The 19,703-nt window shown below is 37.5% G+C and overlaps 1 protein-coding gene across 8 annotated transcripts in view; it reads left to right on the forward strand.

The window, feature by feature from the left end:
- The window catches only part of ROBO2 (roundabout guidance receptor 2), a 1,482,214-nt gene that overhangs the window by 1,308,363 nt on the left and 154,148 nt on the right, over window positions 1–19,703 (forward strand). The gene's annotated exons all lie outside the window — the stretch shown is intronic.

Raw genomic sequence — 19,703 nt, forward strand, 5'->3', positions numbered from 1 at the left:
TCTTGGTTACTCTCTGACATCAGGACTTATCAGAACTACTTTCTTCTCCAGGCAAGCCAATGCTCTGATTGTTCTTATCTGTACCTGTGCCTTGCCTCTCCTTACCTGATAGTCTAAATGTCCTCTTACAGATTGGGCCCTCCTGAATTCCCACTTTTTCCAGGAAGAATTCCCCCACTATTTTGCTCTGTGCGGGTCATATCCTTCCTATTAGCACCTCAGCATTCACATCCTGGTGGCCAACCATAACACTTATTACATATTGATTTGCATACTCTATTATTTAAGCACATATTCATTAATCTTTCTTTCCATAATAATAATAATGGAGGCATTTGTTAAGTGCTTACTATGTGCAAAGCACTGTTCTAAGCACTGAGGGATACAAAGTGATCAGGTTGTCCCACGTGGGGCTCACAGTTTTAATCCCCATTTTACAGATGAGGGAACTGAGGCTCAGAGAAGTGAAGTGACTTGCCCAAAGTTACACAGCTGGCAAGCGGCAGAGCTGGGATTAGAACCCATGACCTCTGACTCCCAAGCCTGTCTCTTTCCACTGAGCCACGCTGCTTCCATGTTCTTTGTGAATCCCTTTATCTTCCAAACTGTATGTAATTTTGTGTCCATTTCCCTTGTTAGATTGTAAACTCTTTGAAGGCAGGAAATGTGTCTTTGGATCTCTCCCAAGTTTTTAGTACAGTGCTTGGCACACCCTTGATCTGCATCAATGCTACTGATAGATTGATTTCCATTTTCAAGAAGATAATGGTGAGTTATCATCTTCTTCCCTACCTGTAGCTTTATTATACTTTCTCCCGAACGGCAGCAGGGATAACATGCGGGGCCAATATTAAGGCCATCATCATCCAGGGGCAGTGATAGAACTCTCCACTGTTTTTCAGTTTTTCTCTTCTACTCATTTCGGCTTCCCCTTAACTTTAATAGCAATGATCAATAATTTTATCAAAATTTTCATTAAACACTTGTATGTAGTTGCCAAGGTGGGAAGAATAGTATTCTTTGCCATTAATCAACCTTCCTTTCCCCTTCCACTTTGATTTTCTTCTCACCTATTTTTCTTTTACTCACACTAACATTTTGCCCCACCTACATCCATTTCCCTCTTGCCCTTGAAACCACTGCAACTGAGTTGAAGAAAGTAATTAAATCCTGTAAATGTGAAGTTTAATCTCTTCCCTAAATATTTGAATAAATGGCTTAATTTATATTTCTCTCCCACAGATTATCCTCCCTAACTGGATTGGACTCCCTAACTCCTTGAGGGCAGGGATCATGTCTATCAATTTCGTTGCAATGTCACAAGTGCTTGATAGACTGATCTGTACATAGTTAGTCTTCAGTAAATACCACTGATTGATAATACCCTCCCAAAGAATAGGGTTGACCTTTTGTTTAGCATTTACTTATTCAGGCACATCTGTTAAATTCTCAATATGTCGTTGAACATTTTGTAAGGATTATTCTGTTATTTGGATTTACGTGAGTGAAATTCTTACATTGTACTCACTACCTCTTTTTATATCTACTCATCTCTAGTATTTTGATTGCACACCATCTAGTCCTGACTTGTGCACATTACGGTCCTCGACGGAGAATTCATTCACATTTCATTCTGCTCATTTAATTGGAACTAACATTTCATTATATTACAGAGCTTTAAAGAGAGGAATGAAGGTTCAAATGTATATTGGAATTCTTGATTTAGCAGCCTATTTTTTTCCCTGACAGGGAAAAAATGTCATTTGTTACATTTAACTCTTTGGGGTAACCAAAGACAAAACCAAGGAAGGGGACCAGGTGACAATTGCAGGAGAGAGCTCATCAGCTCAAACCAGATTTCCACGCTTAGGACAAGACCTTACTTAGGGAATATAGCAGTCTAGAGGAGGTGTGAGAATTTTATGTCCTATTAGTTACTCCAACTCAGAGTTGTAAGGAGCCATCTGGAATTTTACCCATGAATAAGGGTGTCAAATGTTCCTAATTGCTGCACCTGAAACAAAATCTGGACTATGACAAGGCACCCAATGCTACCTGATGCCAATCTTTGAACCAGTTAACATTCTCATTTTAAAAATGACCTGCTGCTCTTTACCAATCATCCTGCAACTGTTAGTTAGAATATGATTGATTTTGCCATACAAGTTCAATGTCAGCTCCAGTCATATTACTGACAGCCACCATCCGTTCCACACTGCCCATACTATAAATGCAATGTATTTTTCCTATTCAGGGCTTGGTACTATTTTCAGTTTAGTTTCCCAAAATCTTTATGAATCTACAGTTGAAAAAACGTTATTCCATTCCTGTTTGTCATCCACTCAGTTGGTCTGTTGGCCACCTTGGAATCACAGGTGTTCACTGCTTTTTGTTTTTTAATGGTATTTGTTAAGCACTTGCAATGTGGCAGGCACTTTTGTAAGGGCTGGGGTAGATACAAGTTAATCAGCTTGGACACAGTCCTTGATCCACATGGGGCTCACAGTCTTTATCCCTGTTTTACAGATGAGGTGACTGAGGCACAGAGAAGTTAAGTGATTTGCCCAAGGTCCCATTGCAGGAATGTGGCAGAGTGGGATTTGAACTCAGATCCTTCTGACCCCCTCACTTGCCACAACATTTGCATTTGGGCTTTGCAGCAAGAGAATTTAAAGTCATGTTTGCAAGAATGAATTATTGGCAAAATAACCTTTATTGGAAATATAGATCCAAAGGAATGCTATTTCAAGAGTAAGTCTATATAAGTTATATAATTGCACAGTATGACAAGTAGTAATTGGGGCTGTAACTCCAATTACCTCAAGGCATTCATTCATTTAGAGTTATGCCTTTCCTCATCAGGTTTGTGAAATAAGCTATTTTGTTGAAATAAATCTAGAGTACCGTCAGTTGAACTCAAGAATGCTGCAACTCTGCTCTCTGGAAGTCCAAAGAGAGATTATTGAATTATTTGTTAATTGTGAGCAAAATTTGTATTGATTCCTGCTCTCTTTCTCTGACTGATGTTAATAGCATCATACTTCAGGTCACTAACTACTTTTCAGAACCACTTAATTGTCAAGGAATCATTTACCAGGACAAAATTGTCTAAGTCAAAGCCAAAAAAAAAGGAAAGGAATGATGATTCAGATATACTCTGTGCTCTAGGTCTGATAGTCTTTATTTCCTTTGTATTCCTTTTTGAATACAAAAAGGAAGGAATTTAGAATAGTGTTTGTAAGTGCTCATTCATAATTTTAATGTTAAAAATTATAAGAATATCAAGCTACTATAGCCAATTAGCTGTTTAAAAAACTATTTGTCATCTCTACTTGAATCATTAATACTTTGCAGATGAAGATTATGAAAAGAAAGATTCTCCCTAGAAATTTAAAAAAAATCCTTGGTTTTAAGAAAAAATGAAATTTTTTATTCCTATTTTATTTTTCCTCTCCCATTGGATTTCTGACTAAAGCAGATTTTTTTTGGTGTTATCAAAGTGGATGAAATTGCAAAGTCTGAAAATGTTATCCTAATGGAGACCATTAGCAAAGTTTAGTAACCATCAATATCAGTATGCTGCTAAACAGAAATTGCTCAATAAATTTAAGTAAATGCTGTGAGACGTAAACTAGGAGAAGAATAGGGAGAGGACTTTATAAATGCTAACAATCGACTTACAAAAGGGAAGCCAATCCCACATGCCCACAGTGGTCGTTAAAGCCAATGTACCTCTTCTTTGACATCTGTTTGAAGAGAATGAGTCTATTTCATATCCCCCAAACACTTTCAGAGTGACAAACTGTAGTAAATGAAGTAAAATGATTTGGGCAACTGAGAATATGTAAGCCAGCCAATCAGATGTTATTTAGTTTCCTGGATTCCAATGAAATTTCTTTACATGAGTTGAAATCAGACGAAGAGCTTAAGTTGCATTTATGACACAGCACTTTACATTTTCAACAAAACAAGACACTTGGAATATAGGTCTCTTCTAAGGAACTTGCTTTCAGTGCATCCTAATTTGAGTTTGGAAACCATGCCAAGATATTTTTATTAATGTTAACTACAAGTTCCTTTTCCATTGTTGCCACATATTCTATCAGAAGAGATTTTGTGAGTTAAGACTTGCTTAATTCTTTTTGGCAAATCTCGCTAAGGCTTAATTGACACGGTGACCTAATCACTGTACTGTAGCACATACTTTTAAACATTATTTCTTCTGGTTTCTTTAACTGGCTAGGTGACAATGGTTTAAGGATCTCTTTTCCTTAATGTTGCTATTCTTTTTTCAACGTCCCACCCTAGGCTTTCCAAATGAAAAAGATTTTGTTCCTGTAAATTCAAGTAGGACATTAATGGAATTTTAGAAATTGTCTCCACATAATACACTTGCCTCCAGCTACTAATTCGGTTGATTCTAAATTCCTTGTGGGCAGCAGATATTTTGTTTCTGTTACACTTTCGAAAATTACTTAATACAGTAGAGTAAAACACTACCACTACTATCCTATTACTATTATATATAGACTAAACATAGAGAAGCATAAAGATGTGAAGCTCAGATAGGTTATTATAACTAATAAACATAGAAAACAAGTACTTGAAGCTCAAATAGATGTATACTACTATTGAACATAGAGAAACAAAAACTTGAAACTCAAATTAGTTATTGCTACTACTAATACTGAACATAAAGACACAGAGATTAGAAACTCAAATAGGAATGTCACAAAATGCTGACATTGGTTTGGGGTGTCAAGCAGTGGACCTTAAGGGGTAAAATCAATAATGTCAAAGAAATGCTTGACATAAACTGTGAAGAAAAAGAAATTGATTACAACAGGCATAGGGATGAGGGTATAAGAAAGTGTTGCCCTAGTGGCATAGTCAGCCAGTCAATCATATTTATTGAGTGCTTACTGTGTGCAGAACACTGGCCTAAGCACTTGGGAGAATTCAGTATAACAATAAACAGATTCCCTGCTCACAGTGAGCTTACAGTCTAGATGGGAAGACAGACATTAATATGAATGAATAAATTACATATATGTATATAAGTGCTGTAGGACTGGCAGTGGGGGGAAGAATAAAGGGAGCATGTCAGGGTGACAGAGAAGGGAGTGAAAGAAGAGGAAAGGAGGGCTATGTCAGGGAAGTCCTCTTGGACTGGGGCCAGGAGAGAGGGGTCAATTATAAAAGGAATGGAAGCATAGCACATGTAGCAGGGACTCCTTACTGGTTTTATATAGCCATCACCACTATTGTTTCTTCTAGGGTGATTGGACCAATGGAGGGTCAAACTCTGGTATAAGGGCTAGACCTAGGCCTTTGCCAAATAGATGGGCAATCGTATAGTCCAGGATGGTTTTCCCTACTTGTCACATGGCTAAACTAGTCCTGAAGTAAAATGAGAAAGTGATTTCATCTTTATTTTTCATTTAGCTGGTATGTTGGCATTGAAGAAACAACATAAATCATAATTAGGCAATTTCAGTGCAGTTCTGTTGATTCTTCCACCACAATTTATATAGTTTTCAATGTAGCATCCTGTCACTCTGCATAATGGAAAATATTAAATGGGTTATGGGAGAGCAGCCCACTAAAAGTTTTTAAGAAGTAGCTTATTGCTGGCTCCTTGCCCTCTCCACCACCCTCCTGTCCTGCTCCTCTGCCTGTCTGCAAGAGGCGGGATTATTGGGCTGGAGAGAAGGTGAATGGATAGAAGCACAGGTCGCTGAACTCCCAACCCTACCGATAACAGATTTCAGAGGATTTCCCATTAGCATTGTCAGCACATAGGAGGGAGGATTGAGTAGCCTTTGGGGGAAGTTTGGTTCCTTTTTTATTTGGACTGTAAAAATAGTTTACAATTACCATAATGGGGAGCCTTGGTGAGAGATTATTAATCATTTATCTAACAATGAATCTTTGTCCTGATGAAACCTGGTAGCCTAATCAGGAGTCTCAGTTGATTAATAGGACAGCATAACCATAGATAGTGATTGAAATGCAGCCTGAAAACTCAGAGTGCAAAGTAAAATATACCACAAAAAAAGGATCCCATTAAAACAGGTTGGGCTTGGAATTTTTGGCAGTGAATATCCTTCTTCTCATTGATCCTTAGATAAAATGTCTGTTGCAATTGTTAGAATAAAAAATACAATATAGAAAAAGGCAAAAAAGCTATGTATGAATAGTTAATTTTCAACCAAAAATATTCCAATTTTCCTGAAGGTTTTACTCAAAGTCAAGTTTTTGTTTCATCCTGAAACAGATGTTTTGGGTCCAAGTTGTTGTTTTATTTTAAACGCTTAAAGAAATCTACATTTTTCACCCAAATCTGTCATCTAGTCATGTTTCATGCAGTTGCCTGGAAATGATTTATAAAATATTACAATTTTATTGCCAGTTGATTGGTTCTGACATCAACATCCCTGCAGTTTTTGTGGTGTGTTAGGTTTCCTAGGTTTGTACTGTGTGATTAAGTGTATATTTTATGGCATCTGCTTGCTGAGCTAGCAAAAATCTCAGTTTACTTATATAGAGTTATTCAAGTGTGAAAAACGGTGTCTTTCATAGTAGCAAAGCAAGGCCATGAACAGGGCCCTGGGGATATGGGTTTCATTTTATTATTAAGATGAGATCGTCTAGACTGGAGCATTGGAGAAAATCGTACTGGTAAGCGTGATGGACTTCTTACTGATGTCTAACTAAGAGACCTAATGAACCTAAAAAACATTTAATTAAAATGATTTCATGTTTCTGCTTCAGATATACCACTCCACTAGGAGTTATTTTAGAAATGTAAGGCAAATGATAGGAAGAAATAGTAAATTATGAACCGAATAATCAGGAGAGTTTACAAACTGATTTTTTTTTCTATTTCTCTTCTTTCTCACTGAATCCATGGACCAACTTGCAGGCAGTACCCCACAGGTGTGGAAAAGGCAATGTCACTGGAATCAATCGATGAGTCAGTGGTAATTATTGAGTGCTTATTGTGTGTAGAGCATTGTACTAAGCCCTTGGGATAGTACAATAAAACAAGTTGGTAGACACATTCTTCACTACCCATATGGAGCTTACAGTCTAGAGGACAGACCACCAGAATATAAATTTTTAATTGTTTAATGCCATCTTACTTAGTGCAGACCCTTTTTTCCTTTTATTTAGCACCTTTACCAGTAGGTAAACAAAGATATTAAAGGTAAACACTGTATTTTGCTTTCAGACTGGAGAAGATTTTATGAGGAAGGACATGGGAACAGTTGATTTGAATTAGATTTTTGATTACTTGTGGATTTTAATTAACTACATACTTAGTTCAGCTGAGGTTATACCTAAAATTCAGGTAAAAATTTAAACCTAGTTCCTAAATAAATCTCTTCAAACTGAACTTGTGCTTTAATAAATTGAAATGACTACAGTCTTTCCCCATGATGGTCCACAACATTGAGAGAAGCTAATGACTAGCAAAAGGAGGGATGAAAAGGCTTGTGCTCTGTGTTATCTGTTCAGCCATCACTATGCCAGGGCATATATGAAATTCCAAATGTGTCACTTGGAAGGCAAATGGAGAAGGAAGTTATTTTTGACACACATTTCTTAAAATGTTAAATGCTCAGTAAAACAAGTTCGTTATCAAACCGCATTTATCAAATTTCTGCAAAGTTGAATTCCCACCCCAAATCCCACCGGCCCAATGTTAAATTCTCACCCCATTCATCAACCTATCAATAGGGGAAACCATACAGTTCTTTATCCTCTCATGTATAACTCTTCAAAATTTAAGTGATTCTAACTCCTTTCTCAGAGCCTCAGAGGGGATCAGAACAGATGCTGGGTAAGTGGTTTCCAGCCCATATTGAATTCCCATTTTTATTGAAATTTCCCTTGGTCCCATGAAGTTGTGTGTAAGCAAGTTTCACTGGGCAGTGTGAGTAATTCCAATTTTGTTGGGTTAATTACTTTTTGATTCTTAAATATTTCTTTTAAAGGATATAGTGCTTTGCAATTTTGAATGCAATTTGGCAACCCTTCAATTTATGATAGTTCACCCTCCTCACAAGGGAAAATTCTATCAGAAAATAAAAAATATTTTTGTGAGCTCCATGTGGGACAGGAACTCTGTCTTATTTATCTATCCCAGGGTTTAGTACAGTGCATAGCACTTAAAAAGCACTTTCAAATACCATTATTATTATCATATATTTATACATAAATATATCAACCTGCTAATAAAATATCCAAAATAATCATAGAATACTTGAGGGTGCAAATAACATGGCTCAGTGGAAAGAGCCTGGGCTTCGCAGTCATAGGTCATGGGTTCGATTCCCGGGTCTGCCACTTGTCAGCTGTGTGACTGTGGGCAAGTCACTTAACTTCTCTGTGCCTCAGGTACCTCATCTGTAAAATGGGGATTAACTGTGAGCCTCACGTGGGACAACCTGATTACCCTGTATCTACCCCAGCGCTTAGAACAGTGCTCTGTACATAGGAAGTGCTTAACAAATACCAACATTATTATATTCACTTTTTTGAGGAGTCAAAAATACCACTGCCTGCTTTAAAACGGGTGTTCTGTTATACATAGGTTTTCAGGTCAAAAATATTCATTTTTTTGGCAGCTTTGCACTAAAGTAACCCATACTTCTCAGAATTGTATGACAAATACAGACCCAGCATAAAAATCTTCCCTAGTAAGATTATAGCTACCTTATCATCTACCCTGTGACTTCAGAAGATAGCATTTTCATGGGAGGACAACTGTAAAAATCAAGCTGTAAAACTAAATGACTTTTAAAAGCCAGATTATACCACATTTGCTTACTTTGATTTGAGCAGAGTTACTTCTTTAATAGAGATGGTTTGAAAGTCATGTGAGTGTTGGGCAGAATTCTCTTCACACCCTTTGGGAGTAACATTGCAAAACTAATTAAAATCTGAATTTATTTCCTCAAGAATTGCAGGGATGAGAGATCATATTTGAGAAACTATTTTTTAGACTTCTAAATTTCACTAATGAAACAGGCAAGGGGTAAAAATATAAAGAAATCATGCTTAAAACTCTATATGCCTAAAATGATGGAAACGGTTGTAATTTGGCATTGGCTTTGGCGGGAGAGGCCATGAAAGTGGTGGTGGCAGCAGCAGGGGCTGGGGCTTTTGGGCCTGGAAGGGTGATGTTGAGCTGCATCTATGAGACATGTAGGAAGAAGGCAAGAAAGAGATGAAGCCTGGATTCATGTCATCGTTTAAGTAGGTTTTCCAGAAAGGAGATAAAGGCCAGGATAAGGAGGCCCAAGAGAAGTTGCCCAGGAAACACCTTCTCTACCTGGTGGTGCTGTTTCTGCCTAATATCCTGCTGAATGACTATTTCAAAAAGGAAGTAATGTACTTGGGCCAACTAACATCCAGGATACTTGAATCCCTCCAGTCAGACCAAAATTCTACATTTAATAGACAGTGCTAAGAGGGGCTCCTCAGGCATCTGACCCAATCCCTCAGTCTGTTGGAGTAGAGGTCAGTCTCACAGTGGGGAGGTGGGTGTCTATGTTGACCTGTAGACTGCAAGCTCATTAAGGGCAGGTAACGTGTCTGCCAACTCTTTTGTATTGTACTTTCCCAAGCACTTAGTACAGTGCTCTGCACTTAATAAGTGCTTAGTAAATACCATTAATTGATTAATAAATGAGGACAAGCAAGTGATTCACAATGTGAAGCATAACAGATATTTGCATTTCTTGACTCTTTTCTGCTTTGATCCCAGTAAACAATTTTTCTCCTTTCTCCTAATGTTATCATACCCAAAAGGGCAACCCTGTGAGAAATTATTTCATAATTGAAATGATAGTTACATACTATTCATCTCTCTGCATAATCTGTCTAGGATAAAGAGGGTCCTGCTTAACTTCTCTGCCCATGTGTCACCTAAAACAGGCATTATTCAAATTTTTATTTTCCTCCATATAGAAAAAAATAGATATATTTCCCCCAGTGAGATTTTCATTCAAAATCTATTAATTTATTTTCAATGGCCCAGAAGTGATTGTTCTACTAAATATGTAGAACCCAGCAAAATATCCCAAATCAAGTCAGTAAGAAAACGGGCTTTTGTTGTATTGCAAAAGTGAATTATTTTCACTTGCTCTTTGAATCTCTGTTTTACTTTTCAATAAACCACAAGAACTGAACATCTGAATCAGTGGAGGACTAGAGTCACTTGGCAGTTGGTCAAAGGATGAGCAAGGGAGTCATGTGAACACTGCTTTCCTCAAGGCTTCAGGCTCCAAACATAGAAGGGCAAGAAAGCTGTGTTCATTCATTGGCTAGTGACAGGTCTGGAACCTCTCTCATTCCAAAAAGGTGCTCAGTTCTAGTGTGGCTATGGTGCTGAATGATTATTGATGGCTAATGATTTATTTTGACTGACCTGTGGATTCCAACAGAAGGTAATAGCAGAACAAGTAACAGCTGACTCTTATGCATCCCTATTCTTCTAAGAACTACTAACTAGCAGGAGTAAAGACATTAGCAGGAATAAAGATATTCAAGATTCCCTTCCCTACTCACTGCGGGAACATATTGGTTGTGTTAGAAAAACAGAGTGCTTAGAAAGGCTCAAATGTATGAAGTGAGCAGGAGCACCTCGGGTTGTACATGCCAGATAGGCTGATATGCTTATTCCATTATTTTTGCTTTTTTTTTTCTGAAATTTCCTGGGTAAACTTACAGAAATGGGAAGCAGCATGGCCTAGTGGATAGAGAATGGGTCTGGGAGTTAGAAGGACCTGAGTTTTAATCCCAGTTCTGCCACTTGCCTGCTGTGTGACCTTAGGCAAGTCACTTAACTTCACTGTGCCTCAGTTCCCTCATCTGTAAAATGAGGATTAATACTGTGTCAACAATGTGAGGCAAGGACTCTGTCCAACCTGATTAGCTTGCATCTTTCCAGTTGCATAGTACAGTGCCTGGCACACAGCAAATGCTTAAGAAATTCCATTAAAAAAAGAAATCCAGGACTGTCCCATGTAAATCAGAATCTATGGTATGACTAGCTAAATCAGTCTCTATAGCAAACCAGGATGTTGGAATAATACTGTGAGATTGTGACCCATTTTACATCAGAGAAGCAGCATGACCTAGTGGATAGAGGACAGGCCTGGGAGTCTGAAGGTCATGGGTTCTAATCCTCTTCTGCCACTTGTGTGCTGTGTGGCCTTTGAGAAGTCACTTAATTTCTCTGTGCCTCAGTTCCCGCATCTCTAAAAAGGGGATTAAGATTCTGAGCCCTGTTGGGACAGGGACTGTGTCCAACCCAATAATCTTGTATCTACCCCAGCTCTTAGAACAGTGCCTGGCACTTAGTGAGCGCTTAACAAATACCAAAATTATCATTATTATTATTATTATTCCTATCCTTGGGAACTTGAAGGGTTAAGTTTTTGTGCCTCCTGTTTGTTTAACAGTATTGTGTGAACACCTATTGATTCCAAGCACTGAACACTTAACTGGTATCACTGTGGAGAATTTTCAAGTTTCCTGCTTTTGAATAGCTTATAGTGGGAAGGATCATGGCCTAGTGGCAAAAGAAGGGGCATAGGAGTCGGAGGTCATGGGTTCTAATCCCGACTCCACCACTTGTTTGCTGTGTGACCTTGGGCAAGTCACTTAACTTCTCTATGCCTCAGTTACCTCATCTGTCAAATGGGGATTGAGAGTGTGAGCCTTATGTGGAAAAGGGTCTGTGTCCAACCTGATGACTTTGTATCTACCCCAGCACTTAGAACAGTGCTTGACACATAGTAAGTGCTTAACAAATACCATCATTATTATTATATGGGGAGAAGCAAAATGTAAATACATGAATAAATACAAATAGCCCAAAAATAACCACCCAACTACTACCACACATATTTTGGAGTGCTTCTGTCTGTAAATTACCTGATGTATTTTTCCTTTCTCAAGTTATTCTGGGCTTTGCTTATTTTTTCCTCAGTATTTTCTTATCTCTCTTGTTCTTGGGAATCTGCTGATTTCAGTTCATTTAGAACTCTGAACCCATTTTGTTATTTTGGGTATCTGCATAACCCTACAAATATGCTATTTACATTTTGCATGAGAAAGGAGAAAGAAAATTCTGGGCTTTCTAGCATATATGGACTGGAGGTAGAGGGTGGAGGGAGGAAAGGAAGGCAGAAAGTCATCATTTTAAAGCAGAACTGAAGGTCAAACATGTATGCAAATAGTTTTAGATCTGTTGATACCTCAGGAAGAGGCAAATACCAAGTAGGTTTGGTGTGCAAAACTTTGACTCAGTTCTAATTAAATATCTAGGTCTGATGGACAAAATGAAGAAATTCTTTTGAAAAACTGGGAGTGGGGGAAAGCACAAAACATTTTGTTTTTCTGTTGTGCCTAGGCAAGCATCCAAATGGTGGAAGATTTGACATACCATGTGCACTGCAAACCCTCAGGAGGGGCAGCGGGGAGTTTCCAACTTAACTCAAATTACTAGGTTTGTTTGACTTGGGTCAGAAATTTTCCCCTCTTCTCCTTGTAAGGAATAGCTTATCTGTTGAAAAAAAAATTCCACCCAGAACCAAAATCCTGGTTTTTGAATGGATCAGCATTAATTAGGGTATTCCCAGCGTGGTCAATATTCTCCCTTGTGCCATCCATGTACTATCACAGCCTTAGAAATAGCTCAGTATTCTAATCTAAAACTCTGATGGGTGGTCCCATTGAATAGTGAGCACTTAGGTTCCAATTTTGTCTTCCATTAGTCATTATGGATCTTCTTTCTGTCTGGGAAGCGTGCAGAACAGTTATTTGTTTCCCAGCTAGATCTTGGTTCCCGCTCACACACTGAGGAGAAATTGCTCTCCGCTATTAGCCTTTTTAAGGTCCAACGCATGCCAGCCTCAGCCATGCCATGTGTGAGCAATCTGCAGGCCCTATTAGCCCTGCTTGAGTAGCTTTTGATAACTCTCTCTATGAAGTCAATTAAAGATGTCAGGGGGTGGGCTGAACTGCTTTCCTTTACTAACGGGCACTTGGGGGTTAGAAGATGAACTGTCAAGAACAGGTGATTTTAGCATTTTAACCAAGATCAAAAAGACAAATGTAGGACTAGGCTTCCCTTGAACATAGAAGTGGTTATTTGCATTGCTTTTTGTTGTCATATTTTAACAAGCTACAAAATGCTAACTTTTATCAGATCATAACCATATATAGGAAAGAGCAAAGCTGGATGAGAGTAGATGAGTAATGCAGATGAATGACTGAAATAGTTCTGTGCAATTATAATGTAATGTACAAATCTGTTAGACATGGATTTTGGGTAAGTGCATGGATACATATTTGGAAGACTTTTCCACCTATGATCCCTTCTTTTTGATAGCAAGCTAAAGCTTTTTGCCTTGTATTTTTTGGGCCTGTACTTCCAACTGTATCTTACTCTTTACTTTCACCCTTCCAACCCCTTGCTCCCACTGTACACCCAGCCTAAAATTCCTTCCCCATTCAAATCCCCTAGATCACCCAGCTCTTGTCATTGTCAGAACCCTCCTGAAAACCCATCTCCTCCTGGAAGTCTTCCTGATTTAATCAACACCATCCTAACTCATCAACTCAACAATCACTTTAAAGGCACTTATGTATCTATACCCATCATCAGCACTTCAGTATTATGTGGACCACAATTCAGAATTCATAATAATTTGAGCACCTGCTTTCTCCTCTTGCTTTTCCTTCTACTACTTAAATCAGCAGCTTAACTTTTCACTAATTCATAATGGACTCACTTCTTTACACAAACTAGTGAAGTTTTACTGTATCCTGCCTCTTACTGTACCTGAGTGTGTGACATGTTATACTCTAATACCGTTCAGGCTAGCAGCAAATTTATTCTACGCAATTCATGTAAGTGCTTGAATACTGCATAACTTCCTCCTACCTGTAATTTACATAGTGTCAGTAGCAGCGTGGCTTAGTGGAAAGAGCATGGGCTTTGGAGTCAGAGGTCATGGGTTCTAATCCCAGCTCTGCTACCTGTCAGCTATGTGACTTTGGGCAAGGCACTTAACTTCTCTGTGCCTCAGTTTCCTCATCTGTAAAATGGGGATTAAGACTGTGAGCCCCACGTGGGACAACCTGATTATCTTGTATCTATCCCAGTGCTTCGAAAAGTGGTTGGGACATAGTAAGCACTTAACAAATACCATCATTGTTATTTGGGATCCTCTGTAAAGTTCTCTTTAGTAGCTTCACAGATGCATCCCAGCTGAAGATTAAAATGGAAATTCAAACTAGAAGGAGAATGCTCTGCTTATATAAATTAATTATTTTACTATTGACATCTCTCAGAGTTACTGGGAGGAATAAATCTTATTGTAAAGTGTTTTGCTGATGTAATGCATTTGAAATGTTACTTATTAACAAGTTTGGTTTCCATGGATGCTTAACCTCATAGGCTATCTGACTCCCTGCCATTCTGTATGGAATTGGCAGGCATTTGCTAATGAAGGTAGGTTAATCAAATAATTTCACTGGGTCAATTATTGGTTTCATAAAAAAAGTTACATATAACTTTTAATCAGAAAGAGATATGTTTTGCAAAGAATCTTGTGATTTTTTTTTTAATATGTCCTTAATTGATGATGTGATTCTATTGTATCCTACCCAATTGTGTGATCTGTACTGATAGGACCACTTTCCCTAATTGAAAAAACAACCAGGATCTGCAATAAAATAAAATTATTTTTAGAAAATGCATTTTTAATTACTGGGGTGCTTAATTATTGAGTATGACTGAAAATATCCAGCAAGGCTTATTACTATGCAAATGTATTCAGTTTGGGAAACAATTAAATGATAAAGCATTCTTTTTTTCTTTTACAACATATTACGGTAATGAAGCTGTTACCTCTCAGTATGCATCTTAATGAGTTTTAACTAACATTTTAATGAGCTCAACATTACCATAAACTTAAGCATTAGGCCAAATTGAATTTACTGGGAAAGGGAAAGGTTCATTAAGAGTTAATTATATTGTTTAAGAAAGATGGTAATTCAAGCTATGGGGTCTCATCAGCTAGAAACCCCATCAGGAGATCCATATTAACAGGTATAATAATGCCATTATTATATTGACATGAACACACCTGGATTCCCTTTTCTTAGTTCTAACAGAAGGCTTTATATGGTTCTAATTCTACTGTTTTCATATACTACTGCTTTGAAATGTAGAAACTTTCCATAGTATCAAGAATTCTCATGAAAAATGCATTATGTCTGTTTTGCATTTTTTTTCTGCTAAACAAGCTCCAGAATGTATCCTGTAGCTTAAGCTCCTTCTCTAGATTTTGAGCTCCTTGTGGGCTGGGAAGATAACTACAGTTCTTTTATATTGTAATCTTCCAATTGCTTAGTAGAGTGTTCTGCACACAGTATGTGCCCAATAAATACTATTTATACTGTTTGATCCACTAGTTTAGGACAATAAGAACAATAATAGTAATGATGTTATTTGTTAAACGTTTACTATGTTCAGAGCACTGTTCTAAGTGCTGGGGTCATCAGGTTGTCCTACGTGAGACTCACAGTCTTAATCCCCATTTTACAGATGAGGTAAGTGAGGCACAGAGAAGTTAAGTGGCTTGCCAAAGTCACACAGCTGAGAAGTGGCAGAGGTGGGATTCGAACCCATGACCTCTGACTCCCAAGCCCGTGGTCTTTCCACTGAGCCACGCTGTGTGGATGTTTAATATGGCACTGAACTCACCACTTGCCCACACATTCCAAGTTCAGCATTTGGTTCTCAAGAGGATGTCCGTCAGTTTAATATCACTCAAGTGCAAGAGCTAATTTGGGATAAAAGGATGGTACATTTTATAAATAAATTGTCAAATAATTTTAGTTTCCAAAAGCATGAAACTCCTTTTTGAAGAGGAGTACTGCTTTTTCTAGGTTCCAGAATTTTACTCTGGAGATATTTGATGATTTCTTCTGTAGAATTAAATTGACCTGTCTCATGTAAGCCTTTTCTACATTTTTCCCATTTTCTGAAGTAAACTCATTTTGGGAAGAATTATCACCACAGCTCAGATACGGGATGTGTGGCCGCATTCCCATGATTACCTAAATCACATTTCCCTCAAACTGTTGGTCTGGCACTAAAATGATTAGATAATCTACGTTTGGAAATGCATTTTACTTTTTAAAGAGAAGGATATAGAAGAATATGGTGGGCTTTTATTGATAATTGAAGCATAGTGTAGGGAATTATGACCTTGGTCTGGACCTGTTTACGTAGGTCTGAACTGGAATCACACTAACCTCTCTTATAATTCCTTCTGTATGGGAAGTGGAGTGGTAAAAGGGAAAGGTTAGAGGGGGATTTCCAAGGCTGTAGTCTTATTTGACTGGGTTTGCTTCATGCGAACATTGTGAGTTTTGACTAATCAACATCAATGTATTACTGTATTATTATGATACAATATATTGTATGGGGCTTGTTCTTCTGAATTTTTACTTGACAGCTGGCTTGCACACCACATTGCGAGTGACACTTGTATATTTTGGAACAAGGCCCTCTACATCCTAAGGATCTTTAAATGGAAAATGATTGAGATTTTGAATCCCATGTAGCCTAAGGAACAAACAGGTGAAAATGTAGCGGGGTGGAGTAGAAGTTCTTTAAAAATGCACATGATCTAATCTAGCCTACATTACATTTTATACTACAGATTCAAATAAAATAACACTGCAAAAAAAATATTTTGGACTCAGTTTTTTCAAAGTAGTTTGGGGACTGATTTTTGGGCACAATCACCTCATTTTTCAAATTACTCCTTCTGTTATACTGTTCTAAGATTGTTTTGGGAGATAAATTTTTAATAAACTCAACTAAAATCAAAACTGTGTTGTTTAAAAATCTAACTACACAAAAGTCAAGAAATAGAAAGATTAAGTATTTTATAATAAATTACTCATCCACACTTTAAATAATGTTTCCAAATTACTGCACCAACTGTTTAATTTGATACATTAATATAAGGAATGTGAATTATGAAGGAGTAAAGTGTGAGAACTTAACTTTTCCATTTCCTGACCTTTACATGCTTAACCTTTCTAACATTAACACTGCATTAATGCCTTTAATTCTCACCTTTTTATTTTTAAGAACTGGAAAAAGGTAGCTGCCCATTTTTAACACTGTTCATGTTGCTAAGTCCTGTGAAAAACTCTGAGGATGAGGCTTCCAAAATTAATAGGTAAAGGAGGAGGAATGTTCACACTTTCTCACCTATTAATAATTAACAAAGTGAGGAAACACTTCCCTTATTTACATGCCCATAGAACATTTTGAAATAACAGGAATTTATAATTTTAGGTGTGAAAGCAGGATGTGGACCATTTTAAATCACAGACACTTTAAAAAGGATTCAGGAGACTATGGTGGAAAGCAGTCTTTTTTGCTTTCTTGTTTCCAATGTCCTGGGTCCAATCTTAGCAACCAAGGGAATGAATGCTGAATTATTTCTCTTATGAAATCTTTTGGGGGAAGAATAAATAAGGCAAAGGTAAAATTTAGTTGATCTTTTCATTAGGTGGTCTTGAGCATCTTTTTTCTTGCCACTGAAATTTGCAGAGTTATCAAATGGAAAATTGTCATTAAGTATAGCTTTAGGTGAAGTGTGACCTTTACCCCAGATATTTTATAGAAACTTCTGATCCAAAAAATCTAAATGTAATTTATTGAATAAATCAGAAAGAGGCAATTATAGATTTCTCTTTAACTTCAAATAACTATAAATAGTTCTTTTAAATTCCAAACTCACTGCTTTAAATACGTGTCCAAGAGGTAATTTTAAAAGAAGCTGGTGATAAACCCCTAAAGTATATGTTTTCTGCGAAGCATTATGGACTAGTGGAAAGAGTAAATGACTGAGAGTCAGGAGATCTGAGTTGTAATCCTATTCTGCCACTTGATGTGTGACTTTTGACAAATCACTTAATTTTTCGGAACCTCAGTTCCCTCATTTGTAAAATAGAATTAAATATCTGTTCCCTGTCCCACTCAGACTGTAAGCCTATAGGGATACAGTCTGTGTATCCTATTGGATAATCTTAAATCTGTGTTTAGCACAGTGCTTGGCACATAGTAAGCACTTAACAAGTACCATATTATTAGTCATTAGTTCTGTCTATAATAAAGTCACTTTTATGAATCTCCAGCTTTTTTATTTTAAAATGTGCCATTTTTCTTCTTCTGAGATTAAAAGAGATTTGGGGTCCTGGCCTCTCCTGGTTGTGTGGCTTAGTGGTGGGCCCTGCCCAATCATGGGGACTCTCAGCCTTGAGGCAATTAAAGGCAGTGATTTTCCCAGATCTTAGTACAGAACGCAGTCCCAAAGCACCCAATAAATCCTGTTGAATGGAAAACAGAATTAACTAGTATCAGAAAAGATACTAAATGATGTAATGAGTGTTCCCAAATTTCATGACTCTATATTGAATCAACTACTTGTCCTCTTTACCTTTTTCAAAGCAAACCTAAGTCAGTTAACCATATTCATTGAGCAGTTACTATCTGCTGCGAATTGTACTAGTACTTGGGAAAGAATAATATAGCAATAAACAGACACATTCCCGGCCCACCGTGAGCTTACAGTCTAGGGGAGAAAATGTCATCTTTCCATTAAAGCCTCGTTAGACAGTTTTGCTCTGGAAGCGGCGTTAGTGCATTAAATGTTGATGGCTAAAAGTTAGGTTGAGTTGAATTTCCACCATGCATATTTAGTATGGATAACTGAGGATTGACTAAATACCAAAAAAATGGAATAAATTTTTTCAGAATTAGGATATAAATTTTTTTTGGCCAGAGATGACCTTCAGAAGCAGTCAGCTACTTAAAATTCCTGGGAATTGTAAAACAAAATGAACAGGACATTCTCGATTTATAAGTGATTTCAGTAGGGAATTTTTAATTCACACCACTTTTCTATGGGAGATGGAACAAGGGAGAAATGTTCTCACTACATTGGGAGGACAAAGTGTTGTCCCTAGCCAGGTGACATTCCCCCACACATCATCTTACTACCATCAATATAATGCGAGGGTTCTGAAATCACTTCAATTTGGTCTTTAGGACATTTGCATTTATGAGAAAATACTTGGATATGCTCATTCCTGATGCTACCCTAGCTTAACTTTCACAACACTGTGATGCTCTTGAAGATTTATGGTCTATGGGTAATGAGATTGCTGAATGTTAACTGCAGTATTCAGAATTCATTAGGTGGGCATAAAAGAGAAGGTTACTGGGTCTTTGGTAGAGTGTAATGGTATATTCAATATTATTTATATATATTTTTCAATCATAAAAATAAATATTCTGCATTGTGGATTAGAAAATACTACAGTGTCCATATTTTGCAGTAACCAAATAAAAATTTCTTGTAAATTGTAGAATTTTCCTGCAGCAGAATTCTCTACAGTGTAACAGAGGGTCTGAATAGGAGGGACTGTTGATTGAATAAACATGAACAAGTACTTTGTAGGCATCCTTGGAGGATGCATTCTTTAATGTCCACATGTTAACCTGGTGTAGTGGATATGGCACGGACCTGGGAGTCAGAAGGCCATGGGTTCTAATTCCAGCTGCACCACTTGTCTGCTCTGTGACCTTGGGC

The sequence above is a fragment of the Ornithorhynchus anatinus genome, chromosome 17, assembly GCF_004115215.2.
Source record: "Ornithorhynchus anatinus isolate Pmale09 chromosome 17, mOrnAna1.pri.v4, whole genome shotgun sequence".
In the NCBI taxonomy this organism is placed as follows: domain Eukaryota; kingdom Metazoa; phylum Chordata; class Mammalia; order Monotremata; family Ornithorhynchidae; genus Ornithorhynchus; species Ornithorhynchus anatinus.